The sequence below is a fragment of the Triturus cristatus genome, chromosome 8, assembly GCF_964204655.1.
Source record: "Triturus cristatus chromosome 8, aTriCri1.1, whole genome shotgun sequence".
In the NCBI taxonomy this organism is placed as follows: Eukaryota; Metazoa; Chordata; class Amphibia; order Caudata; family Salamandridae; genus Triturus; species Triturus cristatus.
In genome coordinates this window covers 1,181,668,701-1,181,696,077 of record NC_140591.1, presented here as the reverse complement: position 1 = coordinate 1,181,696,077, position 27,377 = coordinate 1,181,668,701, and the positions used below count along the sequence as shown (strand labels likewise).

General features: G+C 49.4%; 1 protein-coding gene across 2 annotated transcripts in view; it reads left to right on the top strand.

The window, feature by feature from the left end:
• Positions 1–26,615, top strand: part of CHST7 (carbohydrate sulfotransferase 7) — a 105,405-nt gene extending 78,790 nt beyond the window's left edge. For both annotated transcript variants that reach the window (XM_085622860.1, XM_085622859.1), the window contains exon 2: positions 17,260–26,615. The gene's annotated coding sequence lies outside the window, so the exon portion shown is untranslated. The remainder of the gene's footprint in view (positions 1–17,259) is intronic.
• The last annotated feature ends 762 nt before the right edge of the window (positions 26,616–27,377 follow it).

Sequence of the window (27,377 nt, the reverse complement as noted above, 5' to 3'; positions counted from 1 at the left end):
AGAAGTGCATGAGCAGCTGATGAGTAAACCAAGCTTCTTGGGGCAGGTTCCTGCTAGTGCTATCTTTGCTGCTGAAAGCAGCAGTATTCAAATTAATTAAAGTGCTGGGTGTATGCAATGATCTATGGGGCGAAGGCGCCTGATAGTGTTGAGAGGGGGTGTCCAGCCCCGGCAGGGTTGGTAGTGCCGCCATTTTCCTTTCCACTCTTTTGTGGAACTTCCCTAAGCTACAGTTCAATTCACGGGTCTACTCGGGCGAGGCAGGCTAGCACAGCCTGCTTCCTGTGTATATTTGTTTTTGGTTAAAAAATGCTTTTAAAAGCAGTCTCCGTTCCAATATCGGTTCTTTGCAGGTGCGTATTAGGTGAGGCAAGTCCTTCACTCCTTCATTGCAAAATTTGCTCCTGCTTGGGCCTGTGTTTCTTTGCCACGAAGGTAAGTGCAATTGTGATGGGAGCAATATTTTAGGGATTTCTTTTTTACACTGCCACTGCACCCTACGTCAAGATATGGTTTGGGCTAAAAATGGAATGATTATAGAGGAGGAACCTGTGAGGCCCCGCAGAGGGGACTGGAGATGGACCCGGCCGGGGTAACGCACGGTTAAGTGGGCCGAACATGGAACCGACAAATAACGTGAACGATATGGGGCTTGTGTTACAGCGTGGCGATATCCCTGGACGGTAATGTTTGTATAGTAATTGCAATGTGTACACCTGTCATCAATAAAAAGATTTATAAAAAAAATAATATGGTTTGGGTTTGGGTGTTCTGTAATTCTTCGGGAGGGGTTCTTTTGAATAAAGCTGCCTTGTCCTGTAGCATGGAGAGTGACTTAATGGTTTTGCTCTCCAGTTTTTTTAAGCGCAGTCCGCTGGTGAGTCTCTCTCACAGTTTGCTTAATCCGGTTTTAGTTTGGGGCTCCTTGAGATATTCTCTGACTGCGCAGGAGTCTCTGGTTTGTAGTTATTTCCATAGGTGGAAGTTCAAGATATTGGAGGCTGCCTTCCTGATTCTATTCCAACAATTAATTATGGCTCCACAGCTAGCAAAGGTTTGCCTTTTGAGGCCAAATTCCAACCTTATCTGTGCCGGTGAGGTGTTGGCGAGCAGGTTTAAGATCATTCTGTATGTTTTGGTCAAAATTTTATCCACGTTCATTGCATCCGTCTCTCACAGCTTCGCGCCCTTTAGCTATGGTAGGCATTAATTTTGCATAAATTATGCGAAGGAATGGAGCATTGGTTAGGTCAGATAATTTCTTCCTGCGTTTTTTTAAAACCGACGGCTAGTGCGATTCCTTTCCTTCTCATTGCCGCCTTCCGTGGGGTGAAGGACCCAGATTTGTCACTAATAATTCCCAGATATTTATATTCTTCCACCGTGTCGAGCTGCTTCCTGTCCAGGAAACAGCGCAGGCGGCTTCTCCTTGTGGCATTAATTGTCATAGATTTTGTTTTTACAAAATTGATGGCTAAGCCATTTCCGCCAGAATATTCCTACACAGTGATGAGTAGGGGCTGTAGCCACTCCTGGGTGCAGCTTGTTAGGACCAGATCGTTGGCATAGAAAAGGTTTGAGAGAAACATTCCGCCTAGTTCGGGAGTGTGCGAGTTATTGATGTTTAGCTATAGTGTTAGGTCTGCAAGGAGGCGGTTGACGAAGGTGATTGCCAATACGCACCCCTGCTCCAGTCCTTTGGTGGTTGGGATGTGTCTAGATAGATGAGATCCTGTGCTCAACTTGATCTGTACCCACGTCTTAGTGTGTAAAATGATTAGTAGGCTCAAAAGGGCAGATGGGATGTTCCAGGGTGCCAGCTTCCACCATAATATCTCCCGGTTGACGTAGTCGAAGAGTGACCTGTAATCAAAACACAAATGCAGTGGATGCCTTTTTGTTTTTTTGCTTTATCAATCAGGACTGATAGGGCCATTTTGTTTGATTTGGTGCCAGTTAGTTTCGTGAAGCATGTTTGATTGAGTGATATAATGTCATTCTCTGAGGTCCAGGCTCCTAACTCCTTGAAGTGTACCTGAAAAGTATTTTGCTTCATTGTCAATGAGAGTTACAAGACAGTAGCATTTAGCAGATGTTTTATCACCCCCTTGAAGATGGGCGATATTATCGTCCCTCTCCACGAGGCTGGCAATGATCCTTTTATGCAAACTTGGTTAAAAATGAGTGCACATTTTCCCGCCTAATACGCTGAATTGAGTTTATAGAGAGCCGAAGATCCCTTCAATTCTGCCCATTGTTATCTACCTTTTGGTTTGTTCAACATTTATAGGAAAAGTGCTTGTGAGCGGGCCTGCTTTTGCCGGAAGAAAAGAAGTTGGTATGCAGATTCTCCCAGGTGTGTGGCAATTTCTGCGTGGTGTCAGTCGTTCCTTGTTTCAGGCTGGGTGCTCCCTCAGGGGCTAGCTGATTAAAGTGGTCGGTCAGAAAGTTGTCCCAGGTTTCCCTTGTTGGGTGCAAGCTAATCCCACCCCGGCCAGAATGAAGCAGTCTGTTTGATGTGCCCCAGAAGCAAGCGCTAATATTGTTCTCTACATCGCAAAGTATTTTAGCCCTTAATGTATCGCCCTGCTGTCTTTTTATGGTCCATTTCAGTTTCTTTAATGAATTTTCGTTTGCCCTCCGAGGTATTTGTTGTTGGGCATCCCCTGGTCTTTGGTGGAGGTTTCTTATTGCCTTGTTTACATCCCTTTTGAGCGATTTTGATTTGCTTAAATTGTGCCAGGAGATAAACCTGTGTTGTCAGCTGCTTTGTGTTTGGACCCCTGCTCTTACTTGAATTGCAAATTTCTTAGCGAGCCCTTCTGTGAACTGCTCCTACATTATGGCATTAACAGATGTTGATGAAATTTGCTAAAGTAATGCCTTTGCTCAATCAAGTAGGCAGTTTATGGTTAAGGTGGAAGCTTTGATCCTTTTGTTGTTGATGGTAAAAGTTGGACCATTCACTCCCATAGACTGGTGGAATTCTCAAGTGGCTGCCAGTAAGGTCCCTTCTTGGGGGAGATAGTCGCTGACCTCTTTTTTTTTTTTTTCCACCAACATGGAATGAAGATACATTAGGTAGCGCCTGGATACCCTATTGAGTGATTAGCCGTGCTTTATAATTTCTTATTGAGTAGTGGTAAGGTGACAAAGGTATAATTTATTGTGGAGCTGGAAGAATTTGAACGGTACGAAGCGGCCGGCTGGTTGTCCCCTGGGAAACTTTGATGAGGTGCATATAGTTTTAGATGTTATAAATTGCCCAGGAGTGGTTTGCTAGTTCTGCTTAGTCTGTCGGTTCCATTCCTTCCTCGAGTTGGTATGTTGCAGAACGAGAATTTCGCTGATTTCCGTTTGTCTCCAGAGGAGGAGCCCAGAAGATGAAGATTAAAATCTCCCGAAACCACATGCTCTGTAATCTGTTTTTGTTACTGGAACCTTAAGATTTCTTCCACCAGTTCTATGGAGTCCCCCAGCTTTCCCTTGGGATGTATGTAGACATTGATAATTGCGACCTACCTGAGTTTTGGCTTTCTGCCATTTAATTGGAATTCTAATTGCGTTTTTGGCCAGTGTGTTGGAATGTAATACACTGCCTATGCCTTTCCTTGTTGTAGAGATGTATGTCGCTAGGCCACCCCTCGGATGGCCATATTTTGCTTCTTCACAGGCTGGCACGGAGAAAGTGGGTGGAAAGGGTCTTCAAGCCATGTCTCCTGTTGTAGAATAATATCAAAGGATTGCAGGTATGTTAAGGCTTCAAAATCCGATGCTTTGCTTGCAACGCCATTTTTTTTCCTAGAGCACCGGCGAGGGAGTGAGGAGTTCTGGTCATTGTGCAGTTGTCCGGATTTTATCACAGGTTGCACAGAGTGTTGTTTATTGCTTGGAAGAGCAATCGCCAGTCTCGATCAGAGCACCCAAGTGTGTGCATTTGCGGCCCTGTCGGGTTACTAGGAGAAGCTCATGGTGATATGCTCAGGGCTCCCTAATGGACTGAATATGTAGCAGTGGGTGAACAAGCATTATCCTTTGTTCGGACATTGGGTAATAAAGGGAATGGTACCGTGGTTGAAAAAATGGCCTCAGCCTTATTCCCCATTTCCAGAGAGTTGACTACTCGTTTAATACTTTCTGAGCAATATCGATCAATCTTCAAGTTGCTTTAGTTGTTTCATTCTCCGCAGTGCTTTCTCATGATAAATTCTATTGAGGTGAAGTCAGTTGACTTTAAGGACACCAGGTTGGGAAACGAGACAAGTAGCCATAAGATGTTACCTCTGTTCAGGATGTCATGTTTCCCTTTGGATTTATAGATAGATGAGAATGTTAAAAACATTTTTGGAAGTTTGACCAGTTGGCTCTCTGTGTAGGTCACCTCGGTGTTGCGCTGGACTATTGTTTGCTAGGAGGGCCGGTATATCGTAGATTGAAATACGTGCTGGTTGATTTTCTGACAGGACGTTGCCTTGGGGTCTGCTGTGTGGATTTGTTTGTGTTTTACGTGGGGGTTTTCCCTTCTTGTACCTTCCCACGCTGGTAATAGCATGCTTCCTTCGGGTACACTTCTCAGTAAAGTTCTTAGCGAGTTTGTAGCTTCCAGAGCAGTCCCTGTTGTTGTACTCTGTGTGCCACCAGGCTGTGGTGCCTCTCCTCTTGCCAGTAAACTGGTTCCAGCTCTTGAGCTCAAAGAAGTCCCGCTCAGGCAGTCAGAGTTGTTTGTCTCCCTTGTGTTGGGACTACTACAGCTCTGCTCCCTCAATGATTCTCAATTTTTTTCTGGCCTTATTTCCTTGGCGACGTTCTCTGATCTGTAGCTGTCCGAGTTGACACCTTGTGGTGATAATTACAGATTCAGAGTTGTAGCATAATCCCTATCCCTACAGTGCCTTACAGCTGCGCTTAAGAGGGGACATTCTGCAAGGCGATTGGTTATGTTGTGTTTTTTTATTCCGACCTTTTCTCCATTGTTTTCATCGAGCTTGAGCTTTATTGTTTTGCCCTGCACCCAGAGGGGTATTTGGAGGATTTACATTTGTACTAACTGTGGTGTTCTCCTGCCTATTTGGGCATTCTGAGTCAGATTTGCAAAGCTTAGTATTGCGTGGTTACGGTCTGAATTTGTTTGGACCAGGCCTCCCGCAGGTAACGACTTGTGTAGAGTAGTGTATGTTATCCCTGAGGTTCATGGATGTAGTCCAGAGCCAGTGCTCGTGTTGTTGGATTGGTGATAGTTGGGTTGATAGTTTGCTTTATGTCCATAAGTACTTTGCTCAACATGGGCAGGGAGGATTGCTCTTTTAGGACTGGAACACAAGAATAGTTTTGTTGTTATAACTATGCTTCGGACTATGCATGTTTAATGAGATTGTTAAAGTCGTACAGTTTCTCGTCTATGCCTGCAACATTGGTTGCAGATGTGTTGTGCAGTTAAATCTGAATGTTCATTTTATTCGACTGTTATTGTAGGGCATCCACAGTTAGCTGCATAGAAGTTAATAAGGATGACCAGGCGGTCTGCTGCTGACTCCGGCCCCATGGACACTTTGCTTTATTATCAGCTCAGGGCTGTCTGCAGGAAGCTTCACCCTTCGTTCCCCCAACCTCCTTCCTCGATGGCCACTCTCGATCTCCTTTACACGTCTCCCTCCCAAAGAAACTAGTCACTAAAATCTACGCTCTCACGCTAGCGGCATCTTCCATCTCTACTGACAGTGGCGTGGGAAGAGGACCTAGGTGTTGAAATCTCCCAAGCTGCTTGGCTGTATTGCTGTACTCAGATTAAACGTCTCTCCCCTAACTATCGTCTGCGCCTTATCCACTTTAAGTATTTACACAGGCTCGATCGGACCCCTGTGCAACTGCAGAAGATGGGACTCGTTGCCAATGATAGATGCCTGCGCTGCTCTGCGCCAACGGCTGACTTCTCCTATCTCGCCTGGCTGTGCCCCTAGGTCTCTGCTTACTGGTGTGAGGTCTGCGTTGTAATTTCTGAGATCACCTCGTCGCTGGTCCAACCCGACCCTCTGCTTTGCCTCTTAGGCTTTGTTAAATTTTGTCCAGATTCCTCCCGTAGATTGATTGCCATGCTGCTTGTCCTCACGCAGCGCAGGGTTTCCATATGTTGGGGTCGCAGGCCTGCACCTAGGGTGGCCCTTAGGCTGGAGGATGCCTCCCGTTGCCAGACTCTCCTGTCCGTATTCTGGGACCTAATGCCTGCCTGATCCCGCCCACTTGATATATATAGGGACCGCTTGTATCCTACCTTCTGAGTCACAATCCCCAGCACCCGGCGACCTGTCCCGCGCTCTGCGCCGGCGCTCTGCCCGCAGTGGCCACCGGTGAAGGTCAATGAGTCTCCTCCTCTCTGCTCCCACTCCCCCCTTGTTTCTCAATGTCTTCCCTCTCCACACATGGTGCCTTTCACGGTGGTTCCCCTTTATTGTTCTGGTGTTTCCATTAATTATTTCATTTATATTGACTTTCAGTGGTACATGTATGAGGTAACCTTCGCTATTCCCTATCGTATAGCTGTGCATATTATTTTGACATGGTGCAATTTTGTAACTTTGCTGTGTTCAATCCTCAATAAAGGTTTTTGAAAAACTATAAAAATAAAAAAAGGATGACCTGGCGGTACTTGTTTCCATGTCCTCCTCTCTCCCTGTTTTAGATTTGGTGACTTGTGTGCTGCTTGTGGGGGAGATGCCCTGTGCATACAACACTATCATGTCCTCCCATTCTTGAGTCATAAGGTAGGAGAGGTCATTTGATGTCACCTAAGCGTCCTTTGGTTTTTATTGATTTTGGTGCTCTTGCTTGGAAATAGTCTTGGGACAGCTTATGAGTTCTGTTGCGGGTGATAATGCAATGGACTGGCTTTGTGCCATTAGGTTTCAGATGGCTTGATAGTGGTACTGAACAGGGTGAGACCTTGCCTAAAACCATGGCAGCGATAAGGTTCCTGTAAGGACTTTGCATTTCTCCTTCTACTGGATTTTTAGGCCCAAACATCTTTCCCCTTGGGTCAGTGGAATAGTGTGGGCCCATGTCTGTGGTTGGCTCACTTGTCGTGCATCCTTTTTTTTTTGATAAACTTCTTTTTATTGTGTTTTGCGGCATAAAGAACAATATCAGGAATAATATACAGCAGTGCAGTGAACAAGGCATCAGTATCTGCAATCAGGAAAGCATCAACAGGCAAGTGCAAAAACCCTCCCGCCCCCTCCCATCCCCCGTCCCCCCCCCCTGTGCACCCACCCTTCAAAACAGGCCCCCCAACCATTTCCCCCATATCTTGCGAAATTCTTTTGGGCAGCCCCGTGCAGCGTATAGCGACCGCTCCTGAGCTGCACACCAATCCACCCCTCTACTCCAGGTAGCCACTCTGGGCGGGTCTGGCTGTGACCACACCACCGCTATGTCTCTTTTAGCCACCATAAGGGCAGTGGTGAGGAAGTACTTCTCATTGCGGGACCCGTCCATCCCGTCCATGATGCCCAGCAGGGCCATTCTAGGCTCGTGGGGGACCTCCCAACCCAGGACCTCCGCTAGATCGGCCTCGATCGCTGCCCAGTAGTCCCCCAGACGAGGGCAAGACCACACCATGTGGAAAAAATCTGCCGGAACCTCCCCGCAGCGAGTGCAAGAGGCGTCCGCGCGGAGGCCCGCACGATACAGGCGGTCCGGGGTCAAATAGGCAGTGTGGAGGTAATAAAGTTGGATAAGCCGCAGCCTAGCGGAGGTGGTAAGCGATCGAGGGCCCATAAGGGCGTCCCTCCAGTCCGCCTCATCCAGGGGTCCCACCCAAGCCTCCCATCGCTGCTTTAGCCCGCTCCAATCCACCGGTGTATTGTTAATTAGGGATTTATAAATGCGGGATATGCCCCCCCTCCCAAGATACCCCAACATCACCTGGGCCTCAGGCGGACTATGGGAGGGCAGTCTGGAATCTAGAGGGACGTGAGCCCGAACCGCGTGGCGCAATTGAAGGTAGCGGTAGAATTGAGAAGGCTGCAGCGAGAAGCGGGTCCGAAGCTCCTGGAAAGAACACATGCGGCTTCCACGCCATATATCGCCCAGACAGGAGATACCGAGAAGATCCCACTGCCGAAAGCCCGTTAGTCCCACCACCTCCCGCAGCCACGTCCCGTGCCAAAGCGGAGTGAGTTGCGTGGACGTCCCCGACCATCTGGTGTGTCGCAAGGCCGCGCGCCACGCGAGAAAGGGAGCCCGCACGACGCCGGGGAGCGACAGGGGGATCGTTGTGCCGTAGAGCATGTTTTGGATGGAGGGGAACCCGAGGCAGTTCACCTCGAGTCGATAAGCCGGGTCGCCCCAGCCCCCTGAGAACCAATCGTGGACCACCAGTAGTTGGGTGGCCAGATAGTAGAGGTAGAGGTTGGTCATGCTTAGGCCGCCGTCGTAGGAGGGGACCCTGCAGCGGTCCAAGGCCAGCCGAGGTCGACCACCGCCCCAAAGGAATTTGGTCACCATCTTATCCAGGTCCCGGAACCACGGGCGCGGAAAGGGGCATGGAGTGTTCTGCAGCATGTAAAGAAACTTGGGGAGGATCATCATCTTATATAAGGCGACTCTCCCTAGCGGATTCAAAGGGAGGGCCTGCCACCGGAGCATATCTGATCTGGCTTTGTTTACTACTGGAGCCACATTGAGTGCCCAGCAGAGTTCCGGGAGGAGGGTGACCCAGATCCCCAGGTACTTAAAGGAGAGTCTCCGGAGGGGAATATCTGATTGCCAGTCGAAACATTCCCGCGACGGGTGTAGCGGGACTAGAACAGATTTTTTTGGGTTCAGATGGAGACCCGAAGCCTGGCCAAACCGATGGAGGATCCGGCGGACCCGGGGCCCCGAGGTCGCTGGGTCGGAAAGATAGAGGAGGACATCGTCCGCGTATAGGGCAATCTTATCGGGGGCCACAGCTGGCCATTCCCATCCGCGAAGAACGGGATCCGCGCGAATCAGCATTGCCAGGGGTTCCATGGCCAACGCAAAAAGGAGGGGCGAGAGCGGACAACCCTGGCGCGTCCCCCGACCTATGGGAAACGGGCGAGAGAGAGCCCCGTTGACCAACACCCGGGCCCGCGGGTGCGCGTACAGGACCGCTACCATGGCACGGAACCGGGGGCCGAAACCCATGCGTTCCAGGACGTCGGCCAAGTACGCCCATCCCACGGAGTCGAAGGCCTTTTCAAAGTCAACCAGAAGGAGGGCCAGGTAGGGAGAAAGGCGGCCGCGGTGCGCCATCGCAAGATGCAGGCGCCGCAGGCAGTGTCTGGTCCCCCGCTCCGGCATAAAGCCGCATTGATCCGGGTGGACCAAGGAGGCAAGCGACGGGCGCAACCGCTGTGCTAGGACCGTAGCATAGATTTTGAGTTCGGTGTTGATAAGGGATATCGGCCGATAGTCAGAGCAGGACCGCGAGGGAGGCTGAGTCTTGGGGAGGGCAACTATGGTTGCCGTGTCCGTCTCGGGCCGGAACGAGCCCGTTTCCACCACGGCTGCAAAAAGGTCCCGAAGCCTCGGGGCCAGCATCTCACGATAGTGAGCGTAGTACTCCTGGGGGAACCCGTCGGGTCCCGGGGTCTTCCCAGGTGCCAAGCGGCCAATGGCCTCCTCGATCTCTTGCAGCTCGATCGGTGAATCAAGGGTCTCGGAAACCTCGGGCTGCAACCGCGTAAGTGTCACCGCGGTCGTCCCCAGCAATTCCTCAAGGGAGAGCGTGGACGGCCTGCGGCGGTATAGCTGGGAGTAATAGTCAGCGAACGCCTGGGCTATCGCCACCGAGGCTGTGTGAGTACCACCCGCTGGGTCCGCGATGGCCGGAATGATCCGTCCCGCCCGGGGATAGGTCGCCAGCCGGTGGAGAAGAGTGCCGTTTTTGTCTCCCCACCCGTAGACCCGGGCCACCGAGGAGCGCCATAGAATCTTCGCCGCCTCCAGGGAATGGAGGCGAATCTCTTCCCGCAGGAAGGCCAATCGACGAGATCGGGCGGCATCGTCCAACTCCCCCAGACCGCGCTCTAATTCCACGGCTTGGGCTTCGCATTCCGCGAGCTTCTGGGATTGGGCCCGCCGTTGGCGCTGCAGATGCCCCTTAGCGGCGCCCTGGACAGTCGCCTTGCCGGCCTCCCACAAGACGGCAGGGGAGGTGACAGAGCCCTCGTTATGGGAGTAGTAGTCGGCGATTTCGCCCCCGACCGCCTTCCGGAAAGCCTTGTCGTGGAGGAACCAGGCGTTCAGACGCCACATCGGACGGGCAGAGAGGGGTGGGGGACCAAGAGCGAGGAGCACAGGCGAGTGGTCCGAAAGGCCCCTCGGAAGAATGCGTACATCTCGCACCCCCGCGCAGTCGGTGGATGGTACGAAGATGAGGTCGATCCGGGCATGGGAGTGATGGGCCGCCGATGTGTGGGTGTATTGGCGTGCCTGTGGGTGCCAGATCCGCCAGACATCGCGGAGGCCCTGCGCTTCAGCCCAGGATGAGAGCTGTTTTGCGCGGGCGACGCGGGACAGGGAGACCGGGCCCGTCGAGTCCAGGGGAGGCGAGTAGACGGCGTTGAAATCTCCGCCGAGAATGAGGGAGCCCGCCGGAAGTGTCGGGAGGAGACCCGCCGCGTGGGAGAGGGCCGACTGCAAGAGGGATGGCGCTGCATAAAGGGACATCAGGGTAAGGGGTCGCCCCTCCAGATTGCCAGAAACCACCACTACCATACCTTGGGGGTCCAAATGCACCCGGGACAGGACAAAGGGGAAGGACTTGCGGAGCAAAATGGCCACCCCTCGGGATCCCCGTACAAAACCGGAATGCCATACCCTGTCATAACCGTAGCGGCCAAGGAAGGGGCAGTTGTTACCCAACAGGTGAGTCTCCTGGAGGAGGAGTACATCGATCTCAGCGCGTTGCGCGTATTTGAGGACCGCCATACGTTTAAAACGGTCCAGAAGACCATTGACGATCCAGGATAGTATGCGCATGGCGGCCCTAGGGACAGGCGGGTCAGCCATGGTCTAGGACAGGAGAGGGGGCCAGTAGGGGCGCGGCTGAGCAGGCCCCCAGAGAGGAAGGACAACGGGACATCGGGCAGGAGAGCAAGCCAGACAGCACATGATGCCTTAGTACAACAATTAAGAGGGAGTCATCCCCCACCAACAAAGTCTTCCCAACGGGGAAGAAACAACCCCAAACCAACCCCAAACCCCCCCCCCCACCCTACACTTCGAAAACGGAAGCATCTGTCGCCCGAACCAAATGGAAGAACCACCAAGCTAAAACGCTCGGGCTTGAGTGCTAGTGGACCCCTGAGACCGATAAATTCAGACCTGAGTTACCTGCCCTGGCCAAGAGCAACACTGATAACGGGGCATTCCATCCCCATCCAGGCATCCCCAGCCCCCCCTCCCCCCAAAGGAAGCAAAGAGAGTCAAATGTTGGGGCTGCGAGAGAGGTCCGAAGAGTCCACCAATTCGACCGGCTGAGTTGCAGGGCCCGTGGGCCGGGGCGGCACGGTCCGCCGTCCATCTGCCCCGGGACTGGCATGTGCGGCCGAGGAGGCAGAGGAGGCTCTCGACCCTCGGCGTGACCTTCTCCCAGAGCGCGTGGTGATCACCTCCTCCGCTGTGCGCTCCCGGGGTAACGTGCGGTGCCGCCGACGGGTCTTCGATGTCCGGGGCCTTCCTCGTCCCCTCCGCATACCCATAGGCGAGCCGCGTCCAGAGCACTGCAGGGGGTGCTCCTCCGTCAACCAGGCCCAGGCCGCCCGCGGGGTATCGAAGAACAAAGTCTTGTGCTGGAAGACGACCCGGAGGCGGGCCGGGAACTGGAGCTGATACTGGAGTCCCAGAGAGCGCATCTTTTGTTTCACTTCCGTGTAGGAGCGGCGTTGCTCTTGGACTTCGCGGGTGTAGTCCGGAAATATCATGATTTTGTGGTTCTGGTAATGGAGGGCGCCCTGGCAGCGGGCCTCGCGGAGGATGGCGTCCCGGTCGCGGAAGTTCAAAAGTTTGAGGATGAACGGCCGGGAAGGCGCACCTGGGGGCCTGGGGGCCAGGGAGCGGTGGGCTCTCTCCACCACGAACGAGGGAGATAGGCTGTCCGCCGGCATCCAGGACCAGAACCATCGCTCCATGAAGTCGTCCGCTCGGCCCGATTCAACTCCCTCCGGAAATCCCACTAAGCGCAGGTTGTTGCGCCGGGCGCGATTTTCTGCATCCTCGACCCGGCGGTGTAGTTCCTTAGAGTGGGTGGTCAACTCCCGAACCTGGTCCTGTAGGTGGCGGATGTCGTCCTCGGCGGTGGAGATCCGGGATTCGGCCTCGGAAATGCGGGCGGTGGCATTCCGCAGATCCTGTCGGAGAAGAGCAACGTCCACTTTGACCTCTCCCACCATGCCCTCGAGGGAGGCGCGGGAGGAGTTGATGGCCTGCAGGATGGCAGCAAGGTCCGTGGCAGGGGCCGGGGCCGGCGCGGCCGTGGAGCCGGGCCCCTTGTCGGTAGTAGTAAATTTGTCCATCCTGGTTTGGGTGGCCCCGGACGCTGGCTTGCTGGCCCTGTCTTTGCCCATATCTGTGGCGGCCGTCCGTGAATCAGGGCAGCGAGCGAACGTCACACCCGCAGAGCGTCAGGGGGTGCTCGAGCGGACAGGGGCCCAGCACGGGGGCGGCGGGGGGAGCCCGCGGCCGGACAGGGCCCGACACGGCCGGCCCCAGTGGTCAGCCTCCGGCAGGGTCCCCAGCGGGGCAACGAGTCCGATCGCTCGCCTCGGCCGTGGCCGCGAGCCTCTCTCAGCGAAGCAGGGTCCAGCTGCGCAGGCCACAGTCCCCGGGCGGCGGGTCGTTCCTCAAGGGCACCGCCGCCGGGAATCGCCAGGGCCAGCCCTCCGGGGCATAGCCCACCTCTCCAGGGGGGACACCTCGCCCGAGCGGTCCCTCCGCCACCCCCAGGGGGGGGGGCACGGTGTCGCCTGTCGACTCGCTGGATCCGGGGCCCCAAACGACGATGAGGGGGGGGAGGGGAGTGGGGGGGAAACAGCAGCGACACCCCCCGACCGCCGATGTGCGGCCCGAAGCAGCGAGGACCCCTCCACCCCCGGGACCGGAGGCCAGTCTCTGAGCCGCGGGGCCGGGGCAGCGCCGCAGCCAGGAGGAGAGGTTGTAGAGAGGGAGGGGGGGGAGCGGGGGTACGGGTCTCCCCGGCCGCCGACGCACGGCCCGATGGGGGGGTCTCCCCTCCGCCCCCGACCCCCGCAGCCGCCCCGGTGAAGCGATCCTCCGCCGCCGCACTCACCGCCTATTCCTGCCCTCAGGCTCCGTTCGGGGGGGGTCCCAGCACAGCACGCCAGGGGGCCTCGGGCTGCAGCCGCGAGGTAGGACAGCACCCAGCCGGTGCACCAGCTCTCCGCCGCAGGCCTCGGGACACCAGGGCAGGTCCAGCAGCGTTGGTGGGGGAGAGTGGGGGGAGACTGGGCCCCGGCCGTCGACACCCGGCCCGAAGGGGAGGGCCCCCACCACCTCCAGCCCCACAGCAGCTCAGGTCGTCCCACCAGGGAGTGCCCCACTCACCACCCGGCCTTCCGTCTGGCACCACAGCCCGGAATGGGCCCCACAGCACCTCGCCGCCGGCCACAGGATCCCAGGTCGGGGCCCCACCGAGGGGGGGGCCGCCACTGCCGCAGCGACGATCTCACCGGGCCTCCAGGATTCCCAGGCCCAGCACCCTCGTGGGCGCCGCGGTCTCGAGTAGCCGCGCGCCCGCACCCAGCGTCAGGGATCAAAGCCGCCTCCCGCCGGGCGCCGACAACAGGCAGCAATCACAGCTCCGGGGGGGCGGTCGCGCCCCAAACTCGCACCAGGAACAGCCAGGCGGGCCCGGGCCCCAAAACTGCTGAAATCAGCCGGCCAGGGCAGGATCAGGCGAGGAGGAAAGGATCGGCGGGGTCTCACGGCCGGAGCCTCACGGCAGAGCAGCCATGTCGGTCAGGCGCCACCTAGCGCTCCTGTCGTGCATCCTTTAAAGGGAAGCCTGTAGTTGGATTAGCCCTCTGATTCTTGTGGTAGAGGGGTCTGAGTAAGCTGGCTGGAGCTTGAGAAACTTTTTTGGCTCAGGTCAATTTTGCTTTCGCACTTTTCCTTCTTTTGAGTTGATGACTCTCCATCCATTATGGCAGTGGGAAAGTTGGTTATTACTCTCTTCGCCTACTTTCTGTCCATGAGCTTTGTTTCTGGTTGAAGGTAGAGCTCCAGGCTGGGGCGGAGCCCGATTTTTGGAGTAAATAATTTCTGGTTGTAGCAGGGTCTTTAACCCTGTTAAGCTCTCATTGCTAGAGTAGCGTGCCTATCCTGCATCCTTCAAGAAGCTGAATTTAGTTTAGATTTTGGGTTGGTAGCTGTGAAATGGAGGAATAGGGGTGTAGAGGCTCTCTTGGGAACTGTAGGTCCTGGTTAGTAAGCCTCCAGGCTGCTCATTTGACCCCTTTTCTATAGGGGCTAGTGTCCTCAGCAGTGCAGGTAGAGCGCATTGGTTTGAGAGATTGTGCAGTGTTTTTCTTCTGGCTGGCCTGCTTGGAATGGGCTTTTAGACCTAATTTGATTAGAGGCCAGTGGGAACCTTGCTCAGACCTTCGGGCGCTCAAATGAGGTGGTGCTTAGCAAGTGGAGTTTCTTCTCAGAAGGCCACCCTCCGCAGGTATAAGTGTCAGCTCTTTGGTGTAAACTCTTAGTGTTGGGTGCTGTGCCTTTAAAAATAGTGCCTGGCTTCTTAGTAGCAGAAAAAGTCGTGGTCTCCAATGAAGCAGCGGTGGTGCAGCAGTGCTCCCAGGAAGGAGCAAGGATGCAAACTGCACTGGGACCTGGCACGGTTCCAGTCCTCTGGCGTGGTTGCCCTAGTGGCGTCTGCACGATTTGGTTGCACTCGCCTGTAGACTAGCTTGTGACTTCATTCTCACTCACTGCTGGGGGAAGCTGAAGGGCGTGAGGCGGGCTCGGAGCAGATAGAGGGAGGTCTTTCTGTTGCCGGCTTTAATGCACCTGTAGGTACAGCAGTGGCTGAGACAGGAAAGTGTAGAGTATAGTGCCATAGAGTGCAGTGGTGTAGAGTAGATTGGCGTACGGTGCATTGGTTTCGAGTAAAGTGCTGTAGAGTGCATTTGCGTGGAGCAGAGTGGCACGGAGTGATGCAGTGTAGGTTGCAGTGGGGTAGAGTGAACAATTGTTCAAGTGTAGACATTTTGCATTCTCAAAAGAGAGGAGGGAGGGAATCCTCCTACTCACTGTGTTCACCTAACAGCTGTTAGCAGGGCATTGCATTACACTGGACTCGCAAAGTCACCCTAACTTCAACAAAGGATTAATTAATTTTTTGGGTTGTATGTAAAAATATTGCATGGGATATAACAACCTGTCATAATATCCTAGCCTAAATAACAAGGATCAAGATCTTGAGATGGTAAATATATATAGGTCAGTGTAGATTTAACTATTCTTAACTCTATATCTACGTACCTTGAATGTATATGTAGTATTGTCAATATATACATAAGTAGGTTTATGTATAGGAAACTTATGCTTGGCTATATTTAGTTCCCTTGTTGCTATTTTGTATGGTGTAAAAGGGACATTGTGGGGAGGGAGCAAGCCGTGACCTTGGACCACTATGTGTTCCCTAGAATGCCAACTGCTTGAACACACAAAGGGCAGCTTCCGCTTTGAGAATGGTTCCTGTCTGCCCTTCACTGACTTATGACCACAGAGCATTAGTACTTTCCTGTGAAACTCGTAAGAGGGTGCTGCATCATTGAAATCCCTCTTCCTTGCTACTTGTAGGTTTGAATTAAATCCATTAAGATTTGCAATAACAATACCCGGCTTATTGGGCAGATGAATGAAGATGTAGGATTTGACCTGGCGGGCAAAGCGATTACATTTTATTCAGTGATTTGTAAAGAGTTGATCTGGTGACATATATGGGACCTGGCACTTTAATCTCTGCAGTCAGAGAATAAAACCTGAGTTTAAAATTTTTTTGAAAAAACCTTGGTCAAAAATAGTGGCTTTCAATGAAAGATATATATATATATACGTATACATATATATACGTATATTAGTCCAGTCGCTGGTTCTCTCGCGACTGGACTATGCTAATGCTATCTATTTGGGGACCTCAGCAACTACTATAAAAACTCTGCAAGCTGTGCAGAACTGCGCAGCTCGTTTACTTATGAAAGTCCCCAAACTGTCGTCAGCAAAGCTCTCAATTCGATTGCTCCACTGGCTCCCAATCCACGAAAGGATTGTGTTTAAGACTATGTGTTTGGCACATAAGTCCATTCACAACCTGGGCCCTCCCATTTTGGATCCTTTTTTTCGTCGTCATCATTCGGTTAGATCTCTTAGATCTAACCAACGCAATCTGCTTGTTGTCTCCAAGGTCAGGCTGGCCCGCATGGGCGGCCGTCTACTCTCGGTCCAAGCAGCTAAAGAATGGAATAAACTCCCTGACAACATCAGGCATGAATCAAATTATATCGCCTTCAGGAAGCAACTAAAGACATTTTTGTTTAATAATATCCTCTAATGCTTGGTAATGTCCTTGGGTCTGACAGCGCTGGGATGCTCTAGGGTAGCCATGCGCTATACAAGAAGGTATTCATTCATTCATTCATTCATTCATAGAAAAAGGCACACTGACTTTGGGAATATTTGGTGGTCGCACAACACGATGACCGTGTTAAAGTAGTTTCTGACGTTTCTAGCGTACACCTCCAATAGTGACCGAAGTGCAAAATTTACCAAAATACGTCCATTTTAATAAAAAGTGCTGAGGCGTGGTGTCTACCGCAGATGTAAAGGTGAATGAACTAGGGACATGAGCCTCTTGGTAGGTGCGTAGACATCAACAAAGTAATTTTCCGCAAATAGGGCCTCCAAATGGCAAGCGCTGCCCTGCGTCCTCATTTTAAAGAAACAGGTGGTGCAAACTTCCACACCTGCTCGAGGCGGAGTGGAATTTCCGCTAGTACACTGAGGATTGGACACTGGGATGGACTGCAGAGGGTGCATGGGGGTGAAGGGATGTTGGGACCGACAATGGCTAACGCCACCACAGCATGTCTAGGAAGGTTTACTTGATTCTTGGGTGATTCCTGTGCATGGAGATGTTCTAAGGGGTGAATGCTATATAACTCACGCTGAAGCCGATGCTGTAGGGAAATAACTGTATTTGTTTCTTTCTTTATCCAGGTAAAATAAATACTTTGCACCGAGGCATGGTGTCGTCACCAAGGAGGAAAAGACATACGCTGACAAGGGCTGAAGGAGCACGTCTTCCAGGCAGCGAAGTGGACGCTGCGTGTCACACGACCGCGCAGCTGCCGTATATTTCTGTTCAGAGAAGGAAATAAAACCGGCATCTGCGGTGGTTTCTTCACAGTACTGTTCCCCACACCGTGGAGCAAGCAGAAAATCCCATTTGTGAATAATTTGTCTCATGCTCGCAGAGACGTGTGCTTCTTGCATACTTTTTAAAATTGTGCATCTCGGCTTGCCTATTACCTCAGAGCACAGCGCACAGCGCACCTGGAGTTTGCATACTAGTTCTCACGTGACTTCTGCAGAAGCTGGTTGCAGTCTTACAGGCAAAGAAACAAGGACGAAGTCTCTGAAAGCATCTTTCTATTTTAAACTGCGCACAGTATTTATTTCCTAGAGATGCAAATTTTAATTGCAGTGGTGTATGCATCCGCAGGGATTCTTTTTGCAGCTGCGTGTTTTCTACTGTGAGGTGGCTGCTTGCCACGCATAACCCCCACACTGATTGGCACAAAGCCCGACTCTGAGTGTCACGTTTAAGCATTCCCTGGCTGACAGTCGCGACTTGTATTCACTCTTCCTTCAACTATTTAGCGGATCTTCTTGTACGTCACAGAATGAAATACACTGGTGCGTTGCTCTGTGGTCATCTGTAAGCCTTCAGCTGTTTTCAGCTTCATGCGTGGTATTTAACAGTAATTTAAACCACGAGAAACATTTCACAGGTGTATCCTAAAATGACATTTGAAACTAGCATTGCTGAGACACACACATCTAATTGGGACCCTTTGGTTCCATAGTCGCATATACAGTATGGACGCCTTCATTCTGAGGCCTGTGATGAGTCCAACATGGCCGATTACAGCTGTGTTCATGGTATACGTAGTGCCCCAGGGATGCAACGGGCTTGTGCACCCACTTTGTGGGCGCCCGGGGCATAGTGGTGTTACAGAAGGGACGGCAAACGCTTGTGGTGTCCCTTGTGTGATGCAGAGCACTGGCCCCGGGTGTGTAAAAACTGCACAGACCTGAGGGTTTTCGCCTGCCCTACATTTTTCCAGGTTAAATCTGGCAACAATGTGTGCAGGGAGAAAACTGGAATACTCTGAAAGGAAAGGAAAATGTGCAATATATATTGCTGCATTATGCTTCAGTCCAAGCCGCAGAATTCAAAATGGGGAGGTAACACTAACACCATACCTGCATATACGAAACCCCTCAATGCAGCATTTGCCGAGGCGAAACAACCTTCCAGTGGTATCCCAAATTTCGAATGAGACTAAAATGCCCATTCCCAACATTTTACAAGTGAATGTAGCAACTGGCGAGAGAGCGAAAGTCCGGTGGAAACAGCTAGCTTTATTTTGGGCATGTGAATATATCTAGTTTAAAATTGTACTGCTCTTGTTAAAAATAACGTTGAAAGTGTCTCACTCGCTGCATGGAACACTATCACCCTGGTGTGACAAAGATAGCAGTTTCCTTTTATTCAGTCGCGCTTCTTTATTTTTTAACGAAAGCCAATACTTTACACACTAACCGCAGAGAAGTGCGGAAACCCCTGCAGTTATAATGTATAAAAAGCGTGATGTTATCATACATGTAGGGTGTCATTCCATGTCTGAGTGTCTATAAAAGCAATAACAGGCTAGAGCGAATACCAAAATAACTTTTTTAATTGGACCAGCCTTTTCTGTTGGAGCATGCTTTAATAGTGATTGCTCACCCTAGTTAAAATGCCAACTTGCTGCAATATAATAGTTTTTTTTCTATTTTCCTGAAGTCATTGAGAGCAGAGCCCTTTGCACGATAACCCATATTTATAAGGAAATGGCCATGGTGGGTCTTATTTTGGCCACTATTAATACACTTCAATTGGGTGGCAAGAAAGATACTACTAGAATTTAGGTGTCCTCTAATCGCCACCCTGTGGGTTCCTGCCCCCACTGCAGAACCGAAAACGACTTCTCGTCTTGTTCAGTTCAGAGCTTTAAATGGTAGACCCCACACGTGGCGACAATATGTACATGCACACGCTTGCTTCCCTTGAAAAGTGCGCAGGGTTGTCAGTGGAGAAAAATTATGTAATCCTTACACCTAGTACAAAGATGAGAATCCTCTCTTTTTCTGTTCTTTACTTAAGGTTTTTAAGTTTTCCTGATGGTAGCCCTGATTTACAAATATGACCACCACAAGGTCAAGCATGCCCGATTATGACCTAGAATATGAGCAGGTTGGAATAACAGTCTTGCTGGAGAGACTTCAAGGATGAGAGTATCTGTCAGAGAGACAATGCACAGCCAATTCGAAATACATTAAAATACAATAAGTCCTTGTACCTTGTGAGATCATGCCTGGACCAGCAAGACTCGATGTTGTATCTGCTCATGGAACTGGAGGTTGTAAAAAATAAACACAGCACTTCATCCTCTGGAAAATGGACATGATGCAACAAAGAAGGTAGATTTCAGGCAGGTCCAGCTGTGGCAGTGCTTGTTTTAGATTGCATTTCCTTTCCACAACTGTGGAGACAAAATTGTAACTAACTGCCAGCCCCATTGCATGTCCTTTCCACAACTGTGGAGACAAAATTGTAACTAACTGCCAGCCTCATTGCATGTCCTTTCCACAACTGTGGAGACAAAATTGTAACTAACTGCCAGCCTCATTGCATGTCCTTTCCACAACTGTGGAGACAAAATTGTAACTAACTGCCAGCCTCTAATTAACTCGGGTCACCACTAAAGAAGAAAATATATTAGCTCTTAAGAAGCTGGGTTTTGATGTTGCAGAACGGAGCTCTGACCCCATGCTATATCTGTCTATATCCCATGACGCGTTTCGGCTGTTTAGCTGCCTTGCTCACGTACATGGAATACTGATGTTTTACTCTTTATTATTTGTGCAAAGAAACAGTAACCGAAACAGGACTACACCCAGGTACAGATGTGGGTGCCATCTTGTAGTGGAGAACAGTTTAACAAAGGTACATCCAAAGTGCTTATAGGATATGTTTTAAAACATCAACAATACTGTGAATTTGTACATCATAATCTTTGCTGGCTGAATCGGACATACTGACACAAGGGTAATATTGGGTGCCCAGTAATCATAAAGTCTAGCCACAGTGGACACATTATGGAGGTGTGTTATACTCTAATGTATCACATCTCTGCACTACCCGGAACTGTCCAATGTGAAATATTGCTGATTGGTCAAAAAAGAAAAGCCAGGGTAGTAAAACATAGTCAATCCCTGACTGGCACAGTGTAAACAAACCTTCCTCCTTCCTATATGTTGTTTGTTGGTTACAATAGTCATACATGTTGACCTAACAAAACATGGTGGGCTAAGAAAAACTATAATCAAACCCCCAGTTGGTCATGTTTGTCCCAGTTAGGGATCAGAACACAAAAGTAATCTATACCCAATTGTTGGTACTCAACACAAAATCTCTGCGCCCTGATAGAATTACACTTCTTATTTGAATAATTGTGATTTCCACTCAATAATTTGGCTAGACTCGTACGCAGCTATAGCATGACTCATTGTTCTAGCCTGAAATTTGACTATTTTCAAACCCGGGTGGATTTATTTCAGTTGGTAAGGAAATTGAAATTAAAATAGGCATTCACCTTAAAGAAAGACATGTGAACAGATACTAACACCATCCTCTATCTAGGAGAAGGGACGAATCAGAAAACTGGGGATGCTGACATGCTCTTACTCCTTTATGAATTGTAGCAGGGGGTGGGTATAGAATCCAATAAAGTATAGGAATTTCTAGCAACTTGGGACAATTTATGACGGATGTTTTATGAGTAATTTGAAACCCAAATCACATTATATGCACAATCTCCCTACACAGCTATTGACACTTTTTGTGAAAGTACTAAAAGAGAACATAAGAAACTTAGAAGGATTATGTTTAAAGAGAAGGACAACCTATCTCGGAGTCATAGGAAGGTATTGGAAAATTTAGCAAATTGCAATGATATAGTGATATGGCCTGCTGACAAAGGTGACAGTATGGCGCTACCTACCCAGCAGGCATAAAGGGATGGGTAGTATGTCACCCTGACAGCCTGTTATTTTTCTCTGCGACTGCGGTTTCTTTCCTTGTCGGTCAGAGGGGAGTGTTTTTTTGGTGTTATTTTCTGCTCTAGCGGTGCTTGATTGTTATTACGTTAAGGTCCACACTGCCCTGCTCCAGCGGGCACAGGTCCTTCTCTTGTGGGTGCGGCGCACAACGTCCACTTCCCATGCTTGTTCCCTTCTTCCTCCCTGTGTTGCCCTGTAACCTCGGCGGGGGCGCACCATTTCTTCAGAGGTGCGGAGCGTCCCCTTGGGTGTCACTTTTCTCCCCAGGGTCCCACTGCATTGGTTAATGGGGCGGTCCTGCTTCCTGCCTCTTTTGGCTCTCGCAAGTTTGCGAGAGTTAGGTTGCCATAGATACCGGTGGGTTGCAGGAAGCGGTCTCATTGTGTTTCTACGTGCTGGCTATGGAGTCCTCATTGGATGGTGCTGCGGGGGTGACTACTTCAGCTGTGCTCTGCTTGCTTATTAACAAGGCTGTTAAGGCCGCGTTTCAGGCCAGAAAAGCCTCCTGCTAAAGTACCAAGACCCTGTGCTGGATCTAGATGGCCCTGAGGATGAGGAGGGGCAGCGTGGTCGCTTTGTTCAGGGAGCTGAGCTCTCTGGTCTGTTTGATCATGTATGGGACAATTTGAGATTGCCTGCACCTGTGGAACAGGTGGGTGAGGATGATTTCTTTACCCAATATCAGCAACCTGACCTGGGCTCTTTGCCTTTGCACAGTGTAGTTTGCAAGGTGCTGGCCCATGAATGGAAGGAAGTTGACAAGGCAGCTTTCCCACGTTTTTTGGCCAAACGCTATGCATTGGAGACGTTTTCGTAGGAGTATCTTCAATCTGTTAAGGTGGACAATCTGATGGCTGGTCTCTTTTCCCAGGGCATGGTGCTTTTGGATGACGCCCTTCCTTCCGACCCAGTGGATAGGAAGGTGGAAGGGGCTGTTAAGAGGTCTTACGCCACCTCCAATTTTTCCATCAGGGCTACCATCTATACTAATTATATGGTTCAATCCCTTCTGAAGGATTTCCAGGGCCTTGTACAGCCGATGTCTGCCATTTGTTGTATAGCTTTTAGCTCTGATGGAACTCCAGGTCTGCCATTTGTTGTATATCTCTTTCGATAACCTGCGTTCTGCTGCAGCGGCATTGGGGGACTCAATTGCAGCTCGTCCTCTTCTCTTGATGCTGGCATGGAGGGCTGATGCCTCCCAGAAGTCTGTCCTCATGAAATTGCCTTTTGATGGTTCGAAGGTGTTTGGTCCCCACCTTGAGGAGATGGTGAAGCAGTTGGATGAAAATTGGAAGCCTGGTGGGTCCCGTTCGCACTCCCAGGGGGTGTGGTTTTGGTTATCGCCACGCTTTTGCTTTTCCTCTGGCTAGGGGTGCTGGCCAGCCCTTTCGGGGCAGGGGTCATGGCTGGGGGGGCCCCTGGAGGTGACCAGTCCGGGTCCCAGTCTGCTGCTATCTCGTCAGCTCTCTCTTCAATACAGTGACTATTGGCCTTTTCAATTGGTGGTCCTCTTCGCTTCTTTTGTCACCAGTGGGAGAGTGTTTCGGATGCTTGGGCAGTTTGGCCAGTGTCCTCCAGTTACCAGTTGGGGTTTTTCTCCCGCCCAGGTGTTCAAGGAGACTCCTCTGCCCCGGAATCCTGTGAAGTGGGCGGCCTTTTTGGAGGGTGTTCTGCTTCTTTTGGAGAAGGCAGCGGTCATCGAGGTTCCACCTCTGGAGTGGGGGCTGGGATATTATTCCATCCCTTTTCTGGTGAGGAAGAAGGACAACGCGGATCTCCCCCCGTGTTGTACCTGAAAGGGGGTAAATCAGCACATTCTTCATTGCCGCTTCAAGATGGTGACCCTGCAGTTGATCCTACAGCTGGTGCATCGGGGGGCTTCCTCACCTCCATCAACCTGATGGACGCCTACCTGCATGTTGCCATTCATCTGGCGGATCAGAAGTTTCTGGGCTTTGCTGTGGGCTCGCGGCACTACCAGTTCCAGGTGCTTCCTTTCAGGCTTTCCTCGGCGTCAAGGGTTCTTGGTGGGTATTCTTCATTCTCAAGGTATTCAAGTTTATCCATACCTTGATGATTGGCTGATTGTCTCTTCTTCTGTTTCTCAGGTCGTGGAATCGAGCTATCAGAAATGTGAATTTCCATGCTTACCAGTGCTATACTTATTACCTAAGGTGCACAAAGACAGCAAAAATCCACCTTGGAGACCCATTGTTTCTTCCAGGGGCGGACGGACCCCTGGAGAACACTTAGAAATATGTGGATCGTTTTTTGAGAAAGTGTCATGGCGTTACCTTCTTACATAAAACAACAAAGATTTCCTTACCAGAATTGAAGGTATCATTTGGGAGAGTGCCTACCTTCTTATGATCCTCAATGGATGCGCAGTATACACCAGTACTACCTGTAACAATGCTATACAAGTGTGTAAGTATTTTCTTAGTGCTAGGCCACTACATTAATTGCCACACACTAAGATGCCTATGGAAATGATTACATTTTGTCTTAAAAATAATATCTTCCTTTTGATGGGAGGAACTACGATGCGCACTTGTTTCGCTACCTGTTTTGTAAATCTCTTTATGGTCTGGTGGGAGAAAGAGGTGTCCAGGGACAATTGAAGAGATTAAACATGTCATTTATATGATTTATGTTTATTAATGATATCTTTTCATGATATCTTCATTATATGGCAGGGATCGATTGAATTGGTAACAGATTTTGTAAACCAACTTAGAGAAAATATCCTGAATTTAGATTTTACTTTTGAAGTAAGCAGCAACAAGATAGTTTCCTGGATGTGTTGGTGGAAGTACAGGGTGACACGCTAAAAATCATCTTGTACCGGAAACCAACATTAGGAAATAACTTGCTGCATGCTCTCAGGAGTCACTCAGAAACCTTAAAATGAAATATTCCATATGGTGAACGGCTGAGGGCAAAATGCAACAGTAACACAGAGGTTAATTGACTGAAAGAACAAGAAAACTTGCTTCCTAAATTTAGGGAAAGCCATTACCGTAAGTGGATTCTAAATAAGGCAGTTCAGAGAGAGAAGGACAATAGTGAAGCAATACTATACAACATAGATGAGGACAAAATGAAAGAGGATGAAAATGAGACCATCGTCATTACCACATACAATGGACAATCAATGAAACTGGGTCTGATTATGAAAAATAATTGAATTATAATGAAATGTGATAACACATTGGACACAATCATTAATGACAAACCTGGGATCACAGACAGGAAAAGCAGTTTACAGGGATAGGAGTGTGAAACAAGAGTACCACCTCTAATGAATTCAATGGATTTTTTCCGTGTGGCAAATGTAAGGCTTGCAAATATAGTAAAATCACTAAACCGTACCCTTTCCCGTATAGTAACCGCTAAAAGGAAATACCCCAATTCATCACATGCAGCTCCAATTATGTGGTGTCTGTATTAGTCTACCTGTGTGGGAGGAGATATATTGGTAATACCATTCATCCGGCTACGAAGATGATTTTGGAGCACATGGCGCAATCGATAATAATGACAACCACTACCCTATAGCTAGACATTTTTTGAATATGCATTTTAGAGACAGAAATTTGTTGAGATACTATGCCATTGAAGAGGTGAAATTCAATAGGCGAGGTGGCAACAGAGTCCTTCTACTCGGGAGGAAAGAGTCATCGACTTGGAGACTAGACACCCCATGGTTTACATACAGAGGAGCAGCTGACACTCCATTTGGGGAAATAGGGACATATTATATTGGAATGTTCTATTTTATGTATGTACACCAGTGAGCATGTAGATTTGTAATCAATTTTTGTCCTTTCACACAGGTAAAGACTCTCGAACCAGCGATGGAGATCGTTGCATGAGAGGTAGTCTAACTGTTCATGGTTGTAGAACTCTACCCTGTCTTCTCTGGGACACTGGGCACTGAGTAGAAATCAAATTTAGATAAGACATTTTATTCCATCAAGATGCTGAGATTTTGAGTTGCATGCCATCAATTGGGTGTAACTTACTTTAACGTTTTGACCAACGGGCAGTTAACTATAGTTTTTCTTAGCCCACCTTGATTTATTAGGGCATTGTGTAGGTCTATTGTAACTAACACATATCAACATATAGGAGGGAGGACACTTTGTTCACACGGTGCTCATCTGGGCGTGACTAGGTTTTATTTCCCCTACCCAGGTTTTCTTATAGGACCAGTCAGCAATATTTTGCATTCGATTGTTCTGGGTATCAGTGTACCAGTAGCATGAAGAGGGGATACACTAGTGTCTAACACTTCGCCATTACGCTTTACAAATGCTAGACTTTATCATTAAGGGGCAACCAACGCAACCCTTGTGTTAGTCTGTCAGACGCCGCCACCAAAGATTGCACAGTACATATCCACAATATTTGTGATGTTTATAACATGTCATATACACATTTGAATGTTTTACATATACCTTTGTTATACAGTTACCCACTACAAGATGGCACCTAAATCTGCTCACAGGTGTATCCCTGATTCGATTTCTATGTTTTTGTGCACACAAAAAAAGTGGTGTAACATCAAAATGCCATGTAAATTAGCAAGGCTGAATGACAGGCAAAATGCGTTGCCAGTTGTAACGCATGAATTGTAAATAAAATGTTCTTTGATGGAACATCTGGTGTGGACGGAGCGCGTACTTTTAAGGATTGTAATTTTCAGCGATTTGACAGCCAGTGAGCTCCTCCTGGAAACGCGCTACACCCCTGCAGGGTTAGAAGGCACTTGGGAGCATTTGTACACTGAGCTATACATACATATTTGGCCAAACGTTCAAGAACAGGGAGCTAATTTTTACATAAATGGTTATCAAAGTGTATATATTTATGCTTTAAAAAAAAAAAAATAGTTGTTCGAGCTGTACAATCTCTTAACATATTTTATATTGTAATTGGTTGGCTTGGTTTCCATATAATGAGACTTCTAACACACACACACAGATGGAATTACACAAACTTTGCTTTGCATATATTTATGTATTGTCCTTCTGATAAAGCATATTTTTATTTATTCAATTTGTATTGAAGGAGCCCTGACGTGTTAACCAACTGCCTTTTGTAAATAACAAATGTACATATGCTATAGGTCAATGTGTATGTAGTAAGACAACATTTTTCAATAAAATAATTTATACTGTTGACTGTGTATTATTTAAACCGTTAATAGTAATGATACATGCATAGTTTTATTTACATATGTTTAAACTCAGGTTTAGTAATGGGTATAGTTTTTAAGTGAGTTTACTTACATGCCGAGGACTTCACCCCTTAGGGTGATCAATAATGTAGCACTGGAGGCAGAAACTAGAAAGATTTTATCTAGAAACTCATTGTCTACTGTGGGAAATGGTGTTGTCAGGGTGTCTGAATTTCACCTCTCAGTATTTCTCAAGGTGTCTAAATAAAGCCATTTCTGCTATAACATATTCAGGTACTCCTGAACATCCCCAGGGCTTACCAGTCTCCTGAAGAAAGACCGCTTGACAGCTTTAACCTAATCTCATGATCTGGGTGCTCCAGCAGAAAGGGACCCGCATTGCCCCACATGGTTTGTGCTCTAACCCTGGAAGTGTATAAAAAGGGGAGGGGCCTCATGGTTAACCACCCTCTTACTCAGCAGTCACAAAGCACTGGTCAGTGAGCAAGGAGATTGCCAGTGTAGTAGAAATTCACTGTTCTTGGAGGGTGAAACAACAATGGCCTGGAACCTGCTAATCTTGTGGTCAGCAATCCAGTAAAACGAGACCTCGTTCCTCACTATTCCAATATTGATGTAGCTTATTTGTCCTTTTCTTCTGCTTGTTGGTCTCATTCGGCCTATGCCACAATGCTCTGATTGCAGGCTATGTATGAGTTGCATTGAACACTTTTCAGCAACTGAACTGCATTCTTATTGTGTC